Here is a 19709-nt window from a genome sequence, read left to right on the forward strand (position 1 = left end):
TGGATATCAGTTGCGCATCGTGGCCTTATAGCAAACAGGATCTGGGATGACGAACAATTAGCGAGAGGCGTTTTATTAAGAATTACTCTCAGATGTGATTAAGGCGAATGGCGCAGAAGAATCACTTGCCAAAGCGGTACAGCATAAGGTGGGACGGGGCAGTCTGAAATATATTTTATAGATGTATTTCTCACATATCTCAGAGCCTTCCGCGGTGGTCGTCGTCGTCGTCGTCGTCGCCGCCACTTCTGCAGAAGTAGCAAATGGCCATCGTAGCAAATGCGGCGAGGGACGCCTTGTCTTACATTTCCGAATGCACAAAGTGTGTGGTCTAGTTTCCCAGTCTATATTTGGTAGGTCTCGTAGCAGGTTGAATGTATGAAATGGGTGGGAAAGAGCAAGGGGCAGCGTCTGTGTAGAACGAAAACACAACTCTTCAGAGGTGTGAGCGTTTTGAGATGAGTCGTATATAAGTTACACTTGTTTGTCAGTGACCGTGTGGCCTAATGGATAAGGCGTCGGACTTCGTATCCGAAGATTGCGTGCTTGATTCCTCTCACGGTCGTGTTTTTCCAGATCTGAAAAAGAAACATACCGTTTTAGTGTAGCACTTGAGCAGTACGAAACCGTGTGAATGTTGCTGTTGACCATTTTCTGCTTGGAGATGCTCTTGAGCTTGAAACACGCACAACAAGACCGGTGTTAACTAGCGAATTGGTTTGCATATTGCCGTCGCCGCGTGTTTTTTACTGGCACTTGCATATCTAAAATAACGTCGGAAAGTAACTCGTTCGGCTTATGAGTCACATCAAGTATGTGTGTTAATTTTGACGAAACTAGCTCTGCGGGTTGTCATGCAATTCTGTTACCTCTCAGAAATGATTATGAAATAAAAGTGAACTACGTGACGAGTGTGACGTTAGGAAAACATTAGGCAACATGGAGAGGTTCTGTATGGGACCAATCAACCCAAACGAGTACTGTGTGACGTGCTAGCCGGCATGTATTCACCGAGGCAGCGCGGCTAGCTCAGTCGGTAGAGTATAAGGCTCTTAATCCAAGGATCGTGGGTTCGAGCCCCACGCGGGGACGTCAGCCAGCGGCTGCGCTGCAGGTCGGACGTGCCGTGCTGTGTGCTGTGCTGCGTTAGCTCCGCGTGGTAAGTCTCTGCTCTTGCTGCAACGCGGCGCTGTCTATAGTATTTGTGTAGGCATGAAAAAGAATTAAGAGATGTCGCAACCGCAATGAAAAGATACTTTGAAATTCACGTTTGATCGCAACTTTGTCCGACCGAGGTCATTTGATGTTGAACAGTGGTTAGAGGATGATGTTAAAATAGGACTTGATGATATTATCGGCATACATTTCTCGTTTATGAACAGTGTGGTTTTCGTGAAACTTGCCAGTCCAGAATTGTGTGAAAGGATAGTTCGATCTTGTGGTGGCATTCTGAAATTTAAACATGCTGACGGAAATGTTGGGGAGGTTACCGTTGCCCATGCTGGTCTAGGTATTCGGACCGTGCGAGTCTTTGAACTTCCCTTTGAAATTACAAGTGACCAGATAAATGCTGTTATTGCTCCATACGGGAAAGTTTTGAGTAATATTGCCGAACGGTGGTCTGCTGCACACAAATTCCCTGTTTTGAATGGTGTGCGCCAATTAAAAGTCGAATTGCAGAAGCACATTTCGTCGTTTATAAACGTCTGCGGATATAGAGCTGTTGTGATGTATGATGACCAACCGAAAACGTGTGCTGTCTGCAATTTACCAGGCCACGTTCGTGCAAAATGTGTTCAAAGGCGGGTGGCGCAACTGCCTGCCGGCGATGCCGTCAGGCCCCCTGCTATGTCAACGCTGCCCGTGACATATGTCGCCGTAGCGCGCGGTTTTGCAAGTGCCACTGCGCCCCCCGAAGTTACTGCGAATACCGACCCACAAGCGACCGACCAACCGACCGACTCAGGTGTAGCATCTGTAGACACTCAACCCTCCTGCGAAGACATATCTGCTCCTGCCCTTGTCGCCGTGGAATCGCCCAATGAGGCAATGGATACGGACGCGACCTCAGTCGCTTCGGGTAGTGCTCCTCTGCATCCTGGAGCTTCTTTAGGAGGTATCAAAAGCGTATCAGGTGCACAGAAAACGGACTCGCAACCAGCCGTTTCTAGTGGTGCTCCTCCGAATCCTGCAGCTGCCTTAGGCACTGACCACAGCCCGTCAAGTGCAATGAAATCAGACCTGGCGTCAGTCACTTCGAATAGTGCTACTTTGCAACCTGAGGCTTCTTCAGGTACCGTCCAAAGTCCACCACGAGACGCATCTCCCAAGAAATCTAAAAAACGGAGGATCGCGCGTCAAGGTGCAGAGCAGACTGCACCACAACTGCGTGAACAGGCGAAGCAAATAGGGGGCAAAATACGTCAATCTGCATCTGAGAACTTGCAGTGCAATCAGCAGTCATCTAACGAAGACCCTGTGTCCTTGGATAGTACCTCAGGTTCTGCCAGTTTGCCCTCCGATGACGTAGCAATTACCCGAACCGAAGATAAAAATCACCAGCAAACACCAGAATATAGTGCACCACTTAATGACGAACCGATGACAGGGCTGTCGAATCCGTGGGCAGACGATGTCGACGACACTACAAAGGAGGACGCAATTATGGACACCACAGGAACCGTCACAGTCACCACGATGGCCACACCACGAGATGACGTCGTCTTGAATGTCATCGCCGCGACGGATACTGTCCCAGACACGGAGAAGCCGACTGATCCCTTCCCAAGTCATGAATATTTCTAGTCTGAACGGTTTTACTGACTTGTGTCCACATGTCTCTCGGGTCAGATTTCTTAATGTTTTTTCGAAATGATATGTTGCCAGAGTTTTTCCTAATTACGCTCCCGTCTTGGCTAACGTAGTTCCGTTGCAGGCCTATAAGATCGCTACGCTGAACATCAATAAAATTTGTAGCCCATTTAATTTACAAAATTTAAAAGATTTCCTGTATGCAGCTGATGTGGACATTTTGTTTTTACAAGAAGTAACAAACATCAAACTTGACTTCATACAGGGGTATAATGCTATAGTCAATCCTGGAATTGGATGTGATTTGGGTACCGCATTTCTTTTCAAAGAGGGCGTCGTCATTACAGACGTAACAAAACTGCCTAACGGCAGAGGCATTGCCGGCACGCTTTATAACACCAGGATTATTAATGTCTATGCCCCATCTGGTTCTACCAATCGGTGCCAACGAGCACATTTTTTTAAGGAGGGAATTGTTCCTTTGTTTGGTGTACACTGCACCCATACCATCCTTGGAGGCGACTTTAACAGTGTCATACATGCCAAAGAGCAAACTCCGAACTACAACAAATCGCCGGACCTGGAACGTATCGTCACCGACCTCCGTTTAACTGATTCGTGGGAGCAAAAGAACGGCGCGGCACCCGGCTTTACCCACCTCACTAATTATTCAGCGAGCCGGTTGGATCGAATATACACTCCTGGAAATTGAAATAAGAACACCGTGAATTCATTGTCCCAGGAAGGGGAAACTTTATTGACACATTCCTGGGGTCAGATACATCATATGATCACACTGACAGAACCACAGGCACATAGACACAGGCGACAGAGCATGCACAATGTCGGCACTAGTACAGTGTATATCCACCTTTCGCAGCAATGCAGGCTGCTATTCTCCCATGGAGACGATCGTAGAGATGCTGGATGTAGTCCTGTGGAACGGCTTGTCATGCCATTTCCACCTGGCGCCTCAGGTGGACCAGCGTTCGTGCTGCACGTGCAGACCGCGTGAGACGACGCTTCATCCAGTCCCAAACATGCTCAATGGGGGACAGATCCGGAGATCTTGCTGGCCAGGGTAGTTGACTTACACCTTCTAGAGCACGTTGGGTGGCACAGGATACATGCGGACATGCCTTGTCCTGTTGGAACAGCAAGTTCCCTTGCCGGTCTAGGAATGGTAGAACGATGGGTTCGATGACGGTTTGGATGTACCGTGCACTATTCAGTGTCCCCTCGACGATCACCAGAGGTGTACGGCCAGTGTAGGAGATCGCTCCCCACACCATGATGCCGGGTGTTGGCCCTGTGTGCCTCGGTCGTATGCAGTCCTGATTGTGGCGCTCACCTGCACGGCGCCAAACACTGATATGACCATCATTGGCACCAAGGCAGAAGCGACTCTCATCGCTGAAGACGACACGTCTCCATTCGTCCCTCCATTCACGCCTGTCGCGACACCACTTCAGGCGGGCTGCACGATGTTGGGGCGTGAGTGGAAGACGGCCTAACGGTGTGCGGGACCGTAGCCCAGCTTCATGGAGACGGTTGCGAATGGTCCTCGCCGATACCCCAGGAGCAACAGTGTCCCTAATTTGCTGGGAAGTGGCGGTGCGGGCCCCTACGGCACTGCGTAGGATCCTACGGTGTTGGCGTGCATCCGTGCGTCGCTGCGGTCCGGTCCCAGGTCGACGGGCACGTGCACCTTCCGCCGACCACTGGCGACAACATCGATGTACTGTGGAGACCTCACGCCCCACGTATTGAGCAATTCGGCGGTACGTCCACCCGGCCTCCCGCATGCCCACTATATGCCCTCGCTCAAAGTCCGTCAACTGCACATACGGTTCACGTCCACGCTGTCGCGGCATGCTACCAGTGTTAAAGACTGCGATGGAGCTCCGTATGCCACGGCAAACTGGCTGACACTGACGGCGGCGGTGCACAAATGCTGCGCAGCTAGCGCCATTCGACGGCCAACACCGCGGTTCCTGGTGTGTCCGCTGTGCCGTGCGTATGATCTTTGCTTGTACAGCCCTCTCGCAGTGTCCGGAGCAAGTATGGTGGGTCTGACACACCGGTGTCAATGTGTTCTTTTTTCCATTTCCAGGAGTGTATGTCTCGCCCAATCTGAAACACCGCATCCTGCAGTCTGAAATTTGGCCAACCGTTTTTTCAGACCACGCTGCATATATATGCGCATTAAATTTGGAACGACAAGGAACCTGTCGATATAAAGAGCCATGGAAACTTAATGTTTCACACTTAAAAGATCCTGCCTGTAGAGAAGCCTTTGTCACCACTTGGAGAGCCTGCGAGACCAAACTCATCTCTTACAACTCGACTTTGGATTGGTGGCTCAAATGCGCCAAACCTCAGATCCGGAGATGTTTCATCAACTACTCCCGGGAGAAGAGCTTTTGGCGGAAAAGAACGGTAGAATTTTACTTTCATTGTCTCCGAGAACTCTACCTGCAAGGTGCTACACCTATTGGGAACCATGGGAGAATTAAAAAAATCCAGGCAAAAATACTGACATTAAGGCGACAACAGCTTGAAGGATACCAAATAAGGTCAAGAGCAGAGACTGTGGCGCAAAAAGAAGCCACTTCGGTATATCATGTGATTCGTGAAACTAAACGAGGATTCCGAAAAATACTGACGGAGCTTAAAACTGATAATGGAACCACCTTGACAATGCACAACGACATAAAAGCAGAAATACTAACCCATTTCGACAACTTGTTTTCACATAAAGAGGTAGACGAAAAAGCACAGGACGATTTACTGACCCACCTGCAAGGACGCGTTGGTAACGCGTACGCGGAAGCTCTAATAGCGGAGGCGACCGAAGACGATGTACACTATGCTGTCTATCAAAGTGCAAAAAATAAATCCCCTGGAGCTGACGGCATACCAGCAGAATTTTATCAAGTCTTCTGGGAACATATAAAACATAGAATTACATGCATCTGTAATGAACTTCTGAACCTCAATAAGGAGATACCGAAAGATTTTCGCGAAGGTATGATAGTGTTAATCGCAAAAAAATCGGCTGGCAAGAAAATTGGAAATTTGAGACCAATCACTCTGCTGAACAGCGACTATAAAATTTTTTCGCGGCTCTTAGCCCACAGACTTAAAAATGTAATGGCCAGCGTCACCGGCCCATATCAGTCTAGCGTGGGCAAAGGTAGGAAAATTCAGCAGACGCTGTCCGACTACCGCGACATAATTTCAATAGCAGAAGTATGTCGATTAAAATGTGCCATCGTGTCGTTAGATTTCGATAAAGCCTTCGACAGGATCAGCCACTCCTACCTCCTGAAAACGATAGGCGCAATGGGTTTTCCGCCAAGATTCGTCGACCTCATACGACGTTTGGTAACGAATAACTCCTCCAGAATCATCATAAATGGACAGCCTAGCCGGCCAGTCGAGATCGCATGTTCCGTCAGGCAAGGTTGTCCGTTGTCCATGGCAATTTTTGCCATGGCCATCGAACCTTTGCTCGCTACCTTGACTCAGCGGTTACAAGGATTGCAAATACGAGGAAACAAAATAATATGTAAAGCTTATGCGGACGATGTTGGGTTTCTCGTTATGAATGTAGCGGAAGTCGAGACGGCAATGCACATAATAGAAAAATACGAACGAGCGTCAGCCGCGAGGTTAAACAAAACCAAGTCCGGCATATTCAATATCGGACGTGGCATTGGCATGCGCACACACGGTCAGTTACGTGAGCTAACAGCCTTGAAGTGTCTCGGCATTGATTTCCGAAAAAATATACGTCAAACTATTGCGGCCAACTATAGACAAGTACTAACTACCATACGAGCTAGTGTACGGACACATAGTATTCGACAGTTAAATGAAATTCAGAGAGTGTCTTTAGCGAACGTCTCTATTACTTCCAAAGTCAATTATGTCGCCCAGATACTGCCAATACCCGCCGGCATCGCCAAACAAATTATGTCAGCAATAGGCTATTTTGTGAGCCGTGGCCACATATTTAAAATCCAGTATGACACTCTGACGCTCGCCACTAATAATGTCGGCTTAAACTTAACGAATATTACTAAAAAGTCGCAGGCTCTGTACATCTCCAATACGTTTCAACAATGGAGACAATCCGGCAGCTGTATCGCCGCGCACTTGCTATCTGAAATAGCTCCAGATGACCTCTCTCCGCCCATTAATGTGCAGCACATACCGAGCAGACTTTACCATTTACGATGGTTTTTAATAGAATATAGCTACCTATGTTCAAGAATTCTGGAAAAAGACATGACAAACGTAAAAGAAATATATGGCAAATTGATAGGAGAAAAGAAGAACAACAAAATAGAACAAAACTATCCATGTTCTAACTGGAAAGTGATATGGGCAAATATTCATAACCGTAACTTAGCTACTCATCTGAAAGCAACATGGTACTTTGTTGTCAATAGGAAACTTGCAACAAACTCGAAACTTCATACGATCCACTTAGCGGATTCGCCTTTGTGTGCAACGTGTAGTTTAATTGAAAACGAAGAACATCGTTTCGTGTGTGACAAGGTTAAAGATATATGGCTGAATGTCCGACGAAAGCTGGCACTCATCCTTCGAACGTCACCTAACGCTATAACGCCTGCGGACTTTTTGACACCGGATGATGTACCCTTTCCTAACACGAAACGCAACGCAGTCAATTGGATGAAAGCGGCAACGGTACATTACCTCTTCACGAAGGAAGATAAAAGCCAAGAGGATTTTTGGATCTATCTGCTAACTGAGCATCACATGTTACTGAAGACTAGTAAATATAAAGAAACATACGCAAATTTTTTAATCAAGACCTTGATGTAAAAGAATTAACAAGAAATATCTGCGGACACAGAAGACAAACGTAAGACAGTGTTCACCACTACTAACTTACTTTACAATCGTGGAAAAATAAATAAATAAATAAATTATTTTAGTTTTTACCGGAATTGCCGTTCTTTGAGTTCAACATTTATTAATTTATTTTTCAAGAAGCCATTATAAATAGTTGCTTCTCACCGAATATGGTTTGTTTTTTATGCATTTTCAGAGAGAAGAGGCAGTTTCGGAATGCCCTCTGACGTTTCTTTGTCAAGGAAGCCTATTTGCTTTAAGTGTGACAACAAAAAACAGCGATGAAGAAGGAAACAAACTGAACATAACTTCTGTTTCTACCTACAGAAGACTTCATTCTTTTTTCACATTATCAATAAGCCCAAAGAAGGGGTACACAAGTTTCTCCACGATAAAGGGATTAACTTTGTCTCATCAGTTTATGGTTATGTACATGGCGTGAGAAGCCGACGCCGATAAAGGCGAATTATGGAGAGCGCAAGGATGGGCTAAAAGGGGTGATGGGAGGCCCACAAAAAAAAAAGGCTGTAGAGCATAAGGCTCCTAACCACAGGGTCGTGGGTCCGAGCCCCACGCGTGGCGGAACGGAATTTTGTTCCTCTGCAGATGTAAATTACCGTTTTTCTGATTAACGTGATGTAATGGAAATAGCAACTTTAAACTTTGCCTACGTCTCCGTCAGTCGCAAGGTAACTGTATTTGAAGGTGAAGGTGATTTTGTAGACGTGTGAAAGACATGTTCTGGGATGCAAATGGTGTCATTTGGAGAGCACATCGTTTACGTGTCAGATGTGTAGCCAAGCAGTAATGGGTCGCCATAGCTGCAAATATTAGACGGTAATATGAAGTGTTGTCAGCTGAGGTCTGATGATCCAGACGACCGTAAGGACCAAGTGCGCAAAAGTAACACTAGGCCGCGCCTCTTTAGCTCAGTGGCAGAGCACTGGTCTAGTAAACCAGGGGTCGTCAGTTCGATCCTCACAGGGCGCACACGAATTTTGGACATCAGTTGCGCGTCGTGGCCTTATAGCAAACAGTATCTGGGATGACGAACAATTAGCGAGAGGCGTTTTATTAAGAATTACTCTCAGATGTGATTGAGGCGAATGGCGCAGATTAAGCATTTGCCAAAGCGGTACAGCATAAGGTAGGACGGGGCAGTCTGATATACATTTTATAGATATATTTCTCACATATCTCAGAGCCTTTCGCGGTCGTCGTCGTCGTCGTCGCCGTCGCCGCCGCCCGCGCCGCCGCCACTTCTGCAGAAGTAGCAAATGGCCATCGTAGCAAATGCGGCGAGGGACGCCCTGCCTTACATTTCCGAATGCACAAAGTGTGTGGTCTAGTTTCCCAGTCTATATTTGGTAGGTCTCGTAGCAGGTTGAATGTATCAAATGGGTGGGAAAGAGCAGGGGGCAACGTCTGTGTAGAACGAAAACACAACTCCTCAGTGGTGTGAGCGTTTTGAGATGAGTCGTATATAAGTTCCACTTGTTTCTCAGTGACCGTGTGGCCTAATGGATAGGGCGTCGGACTTCGTATCAGAAGATTGCGTGTTTGATTCCTCTCACGGTCGTGTTTTTCCAGATCTGAAAAAGAAACATACCGTTTTAGTGTAGCACTTGAGCAGTACGAAACCGTGTGAATGTTGCTGTTGACCATTTTCTGCTTGGAGATGCTCTTGAGCTTGAAACACGCACAACAAGACCGGTGTTAACTAGCGAAATGGTTTGCATATTGCCGTCGCCGCGTGTTTTTGACTGGCACTTGCACATCTAAAATAACGTCGGAAAGTTACCCGTTCGGCTTATGAGTCACATCAAGTATGTGTGTTAATTTTGACGAAACTAGCTCTGCAGGTTGTCATGCAATTCTGTTACCTCTCAGAAATGATTATGAAACAAAAGTGAACTACGTAACGAGTGTGACGTTAGGAAAACATTAGGCAACATGGAGAGGTTCTGTATGGGACCAATCAACCCAAACGAGTACTGTGTGACGTGCTAACCGGCACGTATTCACCGAGGCAGCGCGGGTAGCTCAGTCGGTAGAGCATAAAGCTCTTAATCCCAGGGTCGTGGGTTCGAGCCCCACGCTGGGCGGAACGGAATTTTGTTTCTCTGCAGATGTAAATTACCGTTTTTCTGGTTAACGTGATGTAATGGAAATAGCAACTTTAGACTTAGCCTACGTCTCCGTCAGTCGCGAGGAAACTGTATTTGAAGGTGAAGGTGATTTTGTAGACATGTGTGAAAGACATGTTCTGAAATGCAAGTGGTGTTATTTGGAGAACACTTCGTTTACGTGTCAGATGTGTAGCCAAGCAGTAATGGGTCGCCATAGCTGCAAATATTAGACGGTAATATGAAGTGTTGTCAGCTGAAGTCTGATGATCCAGACGACAGTAAGGATGAAGTACTCAAAAGTACCGCTTGGCCGCGCCTCTTTATCTCAGTGGCAGTTCCGCTTCAGACGCCGTGCAGTGTGGACGTGCCTAGTTTTCCGCTCCGCCATAGCGTTACGTATAGTGGGATATCGTTTGTTTTCGTGTAGTGTTGTACCTTCTGTAAGTTTTTCTCCGTCGTTGTTTCGTTCCTTGTGTTACTTTCTGTGTGTATTTCAGTGTTTTTTGTGTAGCGGTTTAGACCGCGTAGTTTTTGAAAATGTCGTCTCAGGTTATTCCTCGTCAGGCTACAGTTAGTTTGGCTTTCGACAAGTCCACCCGTCATGTGCAACCTAGTTCCCTTGAGATTCATGATTGGTTAGTAGATACCTTTGGCATTAATTCGGATCAGATGCACACTGCATATTTTGATATAGAACTCTATGTTTTCTTTGTTAAATTTATGGGCCCCCTTCAGTTGGTAAAATTATTTCCAAATTTGGTCATCAGGTTCTCTTTCGGCATCGGGATGATTCTGTCAGTACCGTACTGCTTTCAAATGCTTCCATTACGTACACCAGTGTTCGTGTTTACAACCTTCCGCCGGAGGTGGATAATGTGTATCTTAAGGAAGGTTTACTCAAGTATAGTGATGTTAAGAGTATTCGCCTTGAACGCTGGTCCAGTCAACATCGCCTGCAGTGTTACAGTGGCATTCGTTCCGTCGAAATGCACGTGAAGCAGAATATTCCCTCGCACCTGCAGATCGGTGGATATCGTGTCCATGTAACATATAGTGGTCAGGTTGGCACCTGTTTTTTGTGTAATGAGAGTGGCCACGTGCGTACCAACTGTCCGCGGAGGGTTTTTGTGTTAAAAAATTCTCTCGAACAGCGTCGCAAGTTAACGGTCGCTGACCTCGTTGCAGGTGGTTCTGCTCTTGGTGTCGAACAGTCCAGTGGTAGTAGCGCCCAGCCGCAGGTTGTGCACGCCCCTGACACAGAATTTCCTCCTTTGCGTGCCAAATCTGATGTTGTTCCGTCGGTTCCTCAGGTGGGTGTGCCGCTTTTTAATAATAAACGGCGTCGCGCACAAGATGGAAATAGTACGGATGAGGATCTCCCCGAGATGTCCCAATCCGAGAGACCGACATCCTCCGAGCCACAGAGTAGTGTAGATGCTCCCTGTTCTCCTGAAGTAGCTTATTCCGGTAGCGGCTGCTGACGCCCCTCCGGCTTCCGACACAGCTTCTCTCGAGTCGGCTCGTCGGTCGGGCCTGTTGGCGCCGCCTTCCGAACTGACTTCGTTGTCACAACAAGTTGAGTCGCAACAACTTCCTGCTTCGCTGCCCCACACCTCTGCCAGCGGATCTGCTCCGCTTCCTTCCAACTTAGCAGTTTCTGAGCTTCCTGCTCACGTTTCGCCTCCGTGTAGTCCATGTTTGCCGGAAGCTAATACTGGTGTAGACCAGTCCGTTTCGTCGGATGTTTCCCCCGCGACCCCGGACCCTGACTGTGGACCGGCGCGGGTGTTGTCGGATACAGAAATTGACCCTCCTACGTCATCGGCGGCTGCCGCTTCCTTGCCCGTCAGCCGACGCAAGTTGCGCGTTCAGCCGAACGTCAATGCTGTTCGTAAAAAACCGAAACGTAAGTGATCCACGGAAGGGGGTAGCAGTCCCCCTCCATCGGATGCCGCCGTCTCCCCTGCTATGGACTGTGATGTTGATGCGTCGGTGTAGGTGATTTCTTCCCTCGCTTTTCTCTCCATGGTTCAAGCATACACCTTTCTTACCTTAAATGTTAACCGTACTGAGTCCGACGTTCGCATTGCCTCTTTGCGGCAGTTTCTCTACGACTCCTGTGCGGACGTAGTATTTTTGCAGGAAGTATTGTTTTCTGATCTCTCTCTACCTGGATTTCAAACTGTTTTTAATGTCGCACCGGAGAATTCAACAGGAACTGCTCTTTTCTTTCGAGAAGGTATTCCTATTACTGACATTGAATTCCTTGACTCTGGCCGTGGGATTGGTTGTCGTCTTTTTGATCTCCACCTAGTTGTTTTGTATGCCCCCTCTGGTTCGGGTCGCACTGTGGCTCGATCACGCTTTTATAAGGAAGAGCTTATTTATCTTTTGCGCAAGAGTCCTCGGAGTCTCCTGCTCGGAGGCGATTTTAATTGTGTTTTACGCCCTGAAGACCAGTCCCCCAATTTTAATTATTGCCGAGATTTACATGACTTGGTTCGTACGATGCACCTGCGTTATGTTTGGGAACACAAATATCCAACCCTAGTGAAATTTACGTATTTTACCGCGTGCCCATGCAGTAGACTCGACAGATTCTACTTCTCAGATTTTTTATGTGATACAATTCTTTCTGTCGATGTTATTCCTACTAGTTTTTCTGACCATTGTGCTTTTACTGCAACTGTAAATCTTAGTCACCAACCAGCAAAACTTTATCGTTCCCAGTGGATGTTAAATGTTTCCCACCTTGCCGACAGTGCCATTGATGAAGTTGTAAGTGCCGTGTGGGAGCGATGTCTTCGCTCCGTCCCGCGTTACCCCTCCTTGCTCGTTTGGTGGACTGCGTTTGCCAAGCCCAAGATTCGTCAGACTTTGATTTTTTACTGTGCCGCAAGGGCGCGTGATTTTAAGAACACGTATGAATTTTACTACTCTGTCCTGCGTGAACTGTATGACGCGGCGGGTCCTTCTCCTCTGCGGATCCATGATGTTCGTCGTATTAAAGCCAAGCTCTTGACCCTCAAACGACGACAGTTGGATGGTCTGCGAGTAAGGTCGAAACCTCACTCTCTTGTTGAAGGTGAACTGACTTCTTTGTACCACCTGCTGCGGCATCAGACTCGACGTCGTCGCTCCTTCATCTCTTCTCTTATGGTGGATGATGGACGACAGCTTATTGCACAGGAGGAAATGACTCGTGCTCTTCATCAGTATTACGCTAGTCTCTATTCTGCCGATGATTCTGGTGCGTCACTTTCTGATGATGTCCTTGAGGATCTTCCTGCGACGATCACGCCTGACGCTCCGTCCGGTAAATCGCCGGGTCCAGACGGCCTGCCTAACGAATTTTATCTCCGTTTTTGGCCTCTTTTGGGTGGCACTTTTACGCAGATTTTAAATGAGATTGTCAGGGGGATGGATGTGCCAGCCGATTTTAAAGTAGGGAAAATTGTTTTAATTCCGAAGTCCACTGGTCGTTTATCTACTGCCAATCTTCGTCCGCAAACATTGCTGAACTTTGATTACAAGACAGCTGCTAGAGCACTCAATAGTCGATTGTCTTCACTGCTTCGGGGTGTGATTGATGCACATCAATGTTGTTTTCCTGGTAGATCTATTCTGACCCCAGTTGCCGAATATCGGGATGTTGTCTCGGTTGCGGCGGTTACAAATGTTCATTGTGCCTTTGCTTTCCTCGATATATATAATTCTTTTGATCACGTCAGACATGTGTTTTTAGATCGTGTTTTAGATACAGTAGGTTTTAACGCTTCATCACGTGCTGTTCTTGGTAATTTGTACAGGGGAATAACTGCTCGGGTGTCAGTCAATGGGCAGCTGACGCCGCCCTTTGCTATCCGCCGAGGGGTACCTCAGGGTAGTCCGCTCTCTATGTCGCTATTCATATTGTCCCTGGAACCGCTGCTTCGGACTCTTGCTTTCAAGCTTCAGGGTATGACCCTCTCTGGTGGGAAGCTCACTGTTAAGGCGTACGCGGACGATGTCGTTGTTCTCCTCCGTCAACGTGATGATATCACATTGTTGAAAGGGGCAGTCGATGCATACTGTTGTGTCTCTGGAGCGCGTCTTAATCAGGGTAAGTGTAAGTTCCTTGATATTCGAGGGTTTCGCGATGCTGATGTTCCTTGGGCCACTTTTGTCGATCGCCATACGTCATTGGGGATTACCATTGATCGGTGTCCTATAAAAATGGCAGCTCTTAATTGGAAATCTGTCACCGAGATGATACAGTTGGCTCTGATGGTCCATGAGCAACGCTCTGCTACCATTTTGCAAAAAGTCAGAATTTTAGACACGTACGTGTTATGTAAAGCCTATTATGTTGCTCAGCTGTTCCCCCTTCCCATTATTGTGGCGAAACGGTTGCGCCAATTGTCTAGCAGGTTTATACGGAAGGGTCATCTATTCAAGTTGCGTTACGAGGTTATGACGAAACCGCGTATCTCCGGAGGCTTGGGCCTCACTGACCTTACTCGCAAGGCATCTGCCTTCTACGTCCGCCTTACGACTCTAATTGTTACGCAAGAAGTGACTTCAATTACATCCAGACTTTTTACTGTTGGGCGTCCGAAGAGCCTTGCTCCACCTGTCGACGTCGGTCGCCTCAATTTTAAGTTGAAACACGTCCGGGAATTTTATATTGCGGTTAGTTACCTCGGTGACGTCTTCTTGCGACGACCGGTGCCAACGACCAAGAGCTTGATTGCCCGTTGGGAGGGGCTGGCCGGTCCCAATCCAATCGAACTGGCGTCTCCATCAGTGTCCTGGAAGAACGTCTGGAAGAATGTTAGTCTGCCGATCCACACTATGGCTGTGGCGTCCACGTGGTGTAGGGTAGTTAATGGTTTGGTCCCCACCAACGTACGACTGCACCGTATTGGTCTTTCTGACACGGACAACTGCACTCGGTGTGGTCTCCTGGACACACTTGAGCATCGATTCACCTGCAGTGGGCACCTTGCTAATTGGATTTGGCTCAGGAAACAATTGGCTTTTGTCACTAGGACTGCCGAAACCGCTTATACCATTGACATCATCGTACGGCCCGATTCTTTCTTTTATCCGCGAACGAAGCTCAATACCGTTATGTGGTTGCTTGGACACTTCGTACATTTTGTTATTAGTTGTCATGAAGAGGATGAACACCTAACGTTTCGACAGCACATTTTTACTGCTTACTGGAACCGATTGCGCATGCCAGGACTCCGTGAAGATTTTGCAAATATGCTTAGCCTGACATTTGAAAGGGAGGGTGTTGGCTAAGGTCGCCTGTGTTAGCCGATATCCTATATACTGTTTCTGGATTTGCCACCTTTCTGTAAACTACTTTTCTAAACCTGGACAGCCGGCCGCGGTGGTCTAGCGGTTAAGGCGCTCAGTCCGGAACCGCGCGACTGCTGCGGTCGCAGGTTCGAATCCTGCCTCGGGCATGGATGTGTGTGATGTCCTTAGGTTAGTTAGGTTTAAGTAGTTCTAAGTTCTAGGGGACTGATGACCACAGCAGTTAAGTCCCATAGTGCTCAGAGCCATTTGAACCATTAAACCTGGACTGACGTTTTCGTGGATAATTAGGACGAACAAGAAAAACAAACGTGAGACCAAGAACCTAGACAGTAGGGGAAAGTACGACGCCGTAGTACAGGTGCCATTCGGAGACAGGACGGTGGAGTCATCGTGGCCAGGCCTCGGGTTTCGACCCCTGCCCGCTTTGTTTCCACAGGCCTGAATCTGAGTGTCACCTCTAAATTTTAAACAATGGCATATCAAGTAATACAAAAAAAAGAAAGGAAAAATAAAATGAAACAACAAGAAAAAGATGATAAAAAAAAACAGAACACTGGTCTAGTAAACCAGGGGTCGTGAGTTCGATCCTCACAGGATTCAAACGACTTTTGGACATCAGTTGCTCGTCGTGGCCTTATAGCAAACAGTATCTGGGATGACGAACAATTAGCGAGAGGCGTTTTATTAAGAATTACTCTCAGATGTGATTAAGGCGAATGGCGCAGATAAAGCATTTGCCAAAGCGGTACAGCATAAGGTGGGACGTGTCAGTCTGAAATATATTTTATAGATGCATTTCTCACATATCTCAGAGCCTTTCGCGGTCGTCGTCGTCGTCGTCGCCGTCGCCGCCGCCCGCGCCGCCGCCACTTCTGCAGAAGTAGCAAATGGCCATCGTAGCAAATGCGGCGAGGGACGCCCTGCCTTACATTTCCGAATGCACAAAGTGTGTGGTCTAGTTTCCCAGTCTATATTTGGTAGGTCTCGTAGCAGGTTGAATGTATCAAATGGGTGGGAAAGAGCAGGGGGCAACGTCTGTGTAGAACGAAAACACAACTCCTCAGTGGTGTGAGCGTTTTGAGATGAGTCGTATATAAGTTCCACTTGTTTCTCAGTGACCGTGTGGCCTAATGGATAGGGCGTCGGACTTCGTATCAGAAGATTGCGTGTTTGATTCCTCTCACGGTCGTGTTTTTCCAGATCTGAAAAAGAAACATACCGTTTTAGTGTAGCACTTGAGCAGTACGAAACCGTGTGAATGTTGCTGTTGACCATTTTCTGCTTGGAGATGCTCTTGAGCTTGAAACACGCACAACAAGACCGGTGTTAACTAGCGAAATGGTTTGCATATTGCCGTCGCCGCGTGTTTTTGACTGGCACTTGCACATCTAAAATAACGTCGGAAAGTTACCCGTTCGGCTTATGAGTCACATCAAGTATGTGTGTTAATTTTGACGAAACTAGCTCTGCAGGTTGTCATGCAATTCTGTTACCTCTCAGAAATGATTATGAAACAAAAGTGAACTACGTAACGAGTGTGACGTTAGGAAAACATTAGGCAACATGGAGAGGTTCTGTATGGGACCAATCAACCCAAACGAGTACTGTGTGACGTGCTAACCGGCACGTATTCACCGAGGCAGCGCGGGTAGCTCAGTCGGTAGAGTATAAAGCTCTTAATCCCAGGGTCGTGGGTTCGAGCCCCACGCTGGGCGGAACGGAATTTTGTTTCTCTGCAGATGTAAATTACCGTTTTTCTGGTTAACGTGATGTAATGGAAATAGCAACTTTAGACTTAGCCTACGTCTCCGTCAGTCGCGAGGAAACTGTATTTGAAGGTGAAGGTGATTTTGTAGACATGTGTGAAAGACATGTTCTGAAATGCAAGTGGTGTTATTTGGAGAACACTTCGTTTACGTGTCAGATGTGTAGCCAAGCAGTAATGGGTCGCCATAGCTGCAAATATTAGACGGTAATATGAAGTGTTGTCAGCTGAAGTCTGATGATCCAGACGACAGTAAGGATGAAGTACTCAAAAGTACCGCTTGGCCGCGCCTCTTTATCTCAGTGGCAGTTCCGCTTCAGACGCCGTGCAGTGTGGACGTGCCTAGTTTTCCGCTCCGCCGTAGCGTTACGTATAGTGGGATATCGTTTGTTTACGTGTAGTGTTGTACCTTCTGTAAGTTTTTCTCCGTCGTTGTTTCGTTCCTTGTGTTACTTTCTGTGTGTATTTCAGTGTTTTTTGTGTAGCGGTTTAGACCGCGTAGTTTTTGAAAATGTCGTCTCAGGTTATTCCTCGTCAGGCTACAGTTAGTTTGGCTTTCGACAAGTCCACCCGTCATGTGCAACCTAGTTCCCTTGAGATTCATGATTGGTTAGTAGATACCTTTGGCATTAATTCGGATCAGATGCACACTGCATATTTTGATATAGAACTCTATGTTTTCTTTGTTAAATTTATGGGCCCCCTTCAGTTGGTAAAATTATTTCCAAATTTGGTCATCAGGTTCTCTTTCGGCATCGGGATGATTCTGTCAGTACCGTACTGCTTTCAAATGCTTCCATTACGTACACCAGTGTTCGTGTTTACAACCTTCCGCCGGAGGTGGATAATGTGTATCTTAAGGAAGGTTTACTCAAGTATAGTGATGTTAAGAGTATTCGCCTTGAACGCTGGTCCAGTCAACATCGCCTGCAGTGTTACAGTGGCATTCGTTCCGTCGAAATGCACGTGAAGCAGAATATTCCCTCGCACCTGCAGATCGGTGGATATCGTGTCCATGTAACATATAGTGGTCAGGTTGGCACCTGTTTTTTGTGTAATGAGAGTGGCCACGTGCGTACCAACTGTCCGCGGAGGGTTTTTGTGTTAAAAAATTCTCTCGAACAGCGTCGCAAGTTAACGGTCGCTGACCTCGTTGCAGGTGGTTCTGCTCTTGGTGTCGAACAGTCCAGTGGTAGTAGCGCCCAGCCGCAGGTTGTGCACGCCCCTGACACAGAATTTCCTCCTTTGCGTGCCAAATCTGATGTTGTTCCGTCGGTTCCTCAGGTGGGTGTGCCGCTTTTTAATAATAAACGGCGTCGCGCACAAGATGGAAATAGTACGGATGAGGATCTCCCCGAGATGTCCCAATCCGAGAGACCGACATCCTCCGAGCCACAGAGTAGTGTAGATGCTCCCTGTTCTCCTGAAGTAGCTTATTCCGGTAGCGGCTGCTGACGCCCCTCCGGCTTCCGACACAGCTTCTCTCGAGTCGGCTCGTCGGTCGGGCCTGTTGGCGCCGCCTTCCGAACTGACTTCGTTGTCACAACAAGTTGAGTCGCAACAACTTCCTGCTTCGCTGCCCCACACCTCTGCCAGCGGATCTGCTCCGCTTCCTTCCAACTTAGCAGTTTCTGAGCTTCCTGCTCACGTTTCGCCTCCGTGTAGTCCATGTTTGCCGGAAGCTAATACTGGTGTAGACCAGTCCGTTTCGTCGGATGTTTCCCCCGCGACCCCGGACCCTGACTGTGGACCGGCGCGGGTGTTGTCGGATACAGAAATTGACCCTCCTACGTCATCGGCGGCTGCCGCTTCCTTGCCCGTCAGCCGACGCAAGTTGCGCGTTCAGCCGAACGTCAATGCTGTTCGTAAAAAACCGAAACGTAAGTGATCCACGGAAGGGGGTAGCAGTCCCCCTCCATCGGATGCCGCCGTCTCCCCTGCTATGGACTGTGATGTTGATGCGTCGGTGTAGGTGATTTCTTCCCTCGCTTTTCTCTCCATGGTTCAAGCATACACCTTTCTTACCTTAAATGTTAACCGTACTGAGTCCGACGTTCGCATTGCCTCTTTGCGGCAGTTTCTCTACGACTCCTGTGCGGACGTAGTATTTTTGCAGGAAGTATTGTTTTCTGATCTCTCTCTACCTGGATTTCAAACTGTTTTTAATGTCGCACCGGAGAATTCAACAGGAACTGCTCTTTTCTTTCGAGAAGGTATTCCTATTACTGACATTGAATTCCTTGACTCTGGCCGTGGGATTGGTTGTCGTCTTTTTGATCTCCACCTAGTTGTTTTGTATGCCCCCTCTGGTTCGGGTCGCACTGTGGCTCGATCACGCTTTTATAAGGAAGAGCTTATTTATCTTTTGCGCAAGAGTCCTCGGAGTCTCCTGCTCGGAGGCGATTTTAATTGTGTTTTACGCCCTGAAGACCAGTCCCCCAATTTTAATTATTGCCGAGATTTACATGACTTGGTTCGTACGATGCACCTGCGTTATGTTTGGGAACACAAATATCCAACCCTAGTGAAATTTACGTATTTTACCGCGTGCCCATGCAGTAGACTCGACAGATTCTACTTCTCAGATTTTTTATGTGATACAATTCTTTCTGTCGATGTTATTCCTACTAGTTTTTCTGACCATTGTGCTTTTACTGCAACTGTAAATCTTAGTCACCAACCAGCAAAACTTTATCGTTCCCAGTGGATGTTAAATGTTTCCCACCTTGCCGACAGTGCCATTGATGAAGTTGTAAGTGCCGTGTGGGAGCGATGTCTTCGCTCCGTCCCGCGTTACCCCTCCTTGC

The 19709-nt window shown here is 47.5% G+C and overlaps 1 non-coding gene across 1 annotated transcript; it reads left to right on the forward strand.

Annotated features, from left to right (window-relative positions):
* The first annotated feature begins 8614 nt into the window (after positions 1–8614).
* Positions 8615–8688, forward strand: Trnat-agu (transfer RNA threonine (anticodon AGU)). Its single transcript has one exon. It is a non-coding gene; the product is annotated as a tRNA-Thr (tRNA).
* The last annotated feature ends 11021 nt before the right edge of the window (positions 8689–19709 follow it).

The sequence above is a fragment of the Schistocerca gregaria genome, chromosome 4 (assembly GCF_023897955.1).
Source record: "Schistocerca gregaria isolate iqSchGreg1 chromosome 4, iqSchGreg1.2, whole genome shotgun sequence".
Taxonomy (NCBI): domain Eukaryota; kingdom Metazoa; phylum Arthropoda; class Insecta; order Orthoptera; family Acrididae; genus Schistocerca; species Schistocerca gregaria.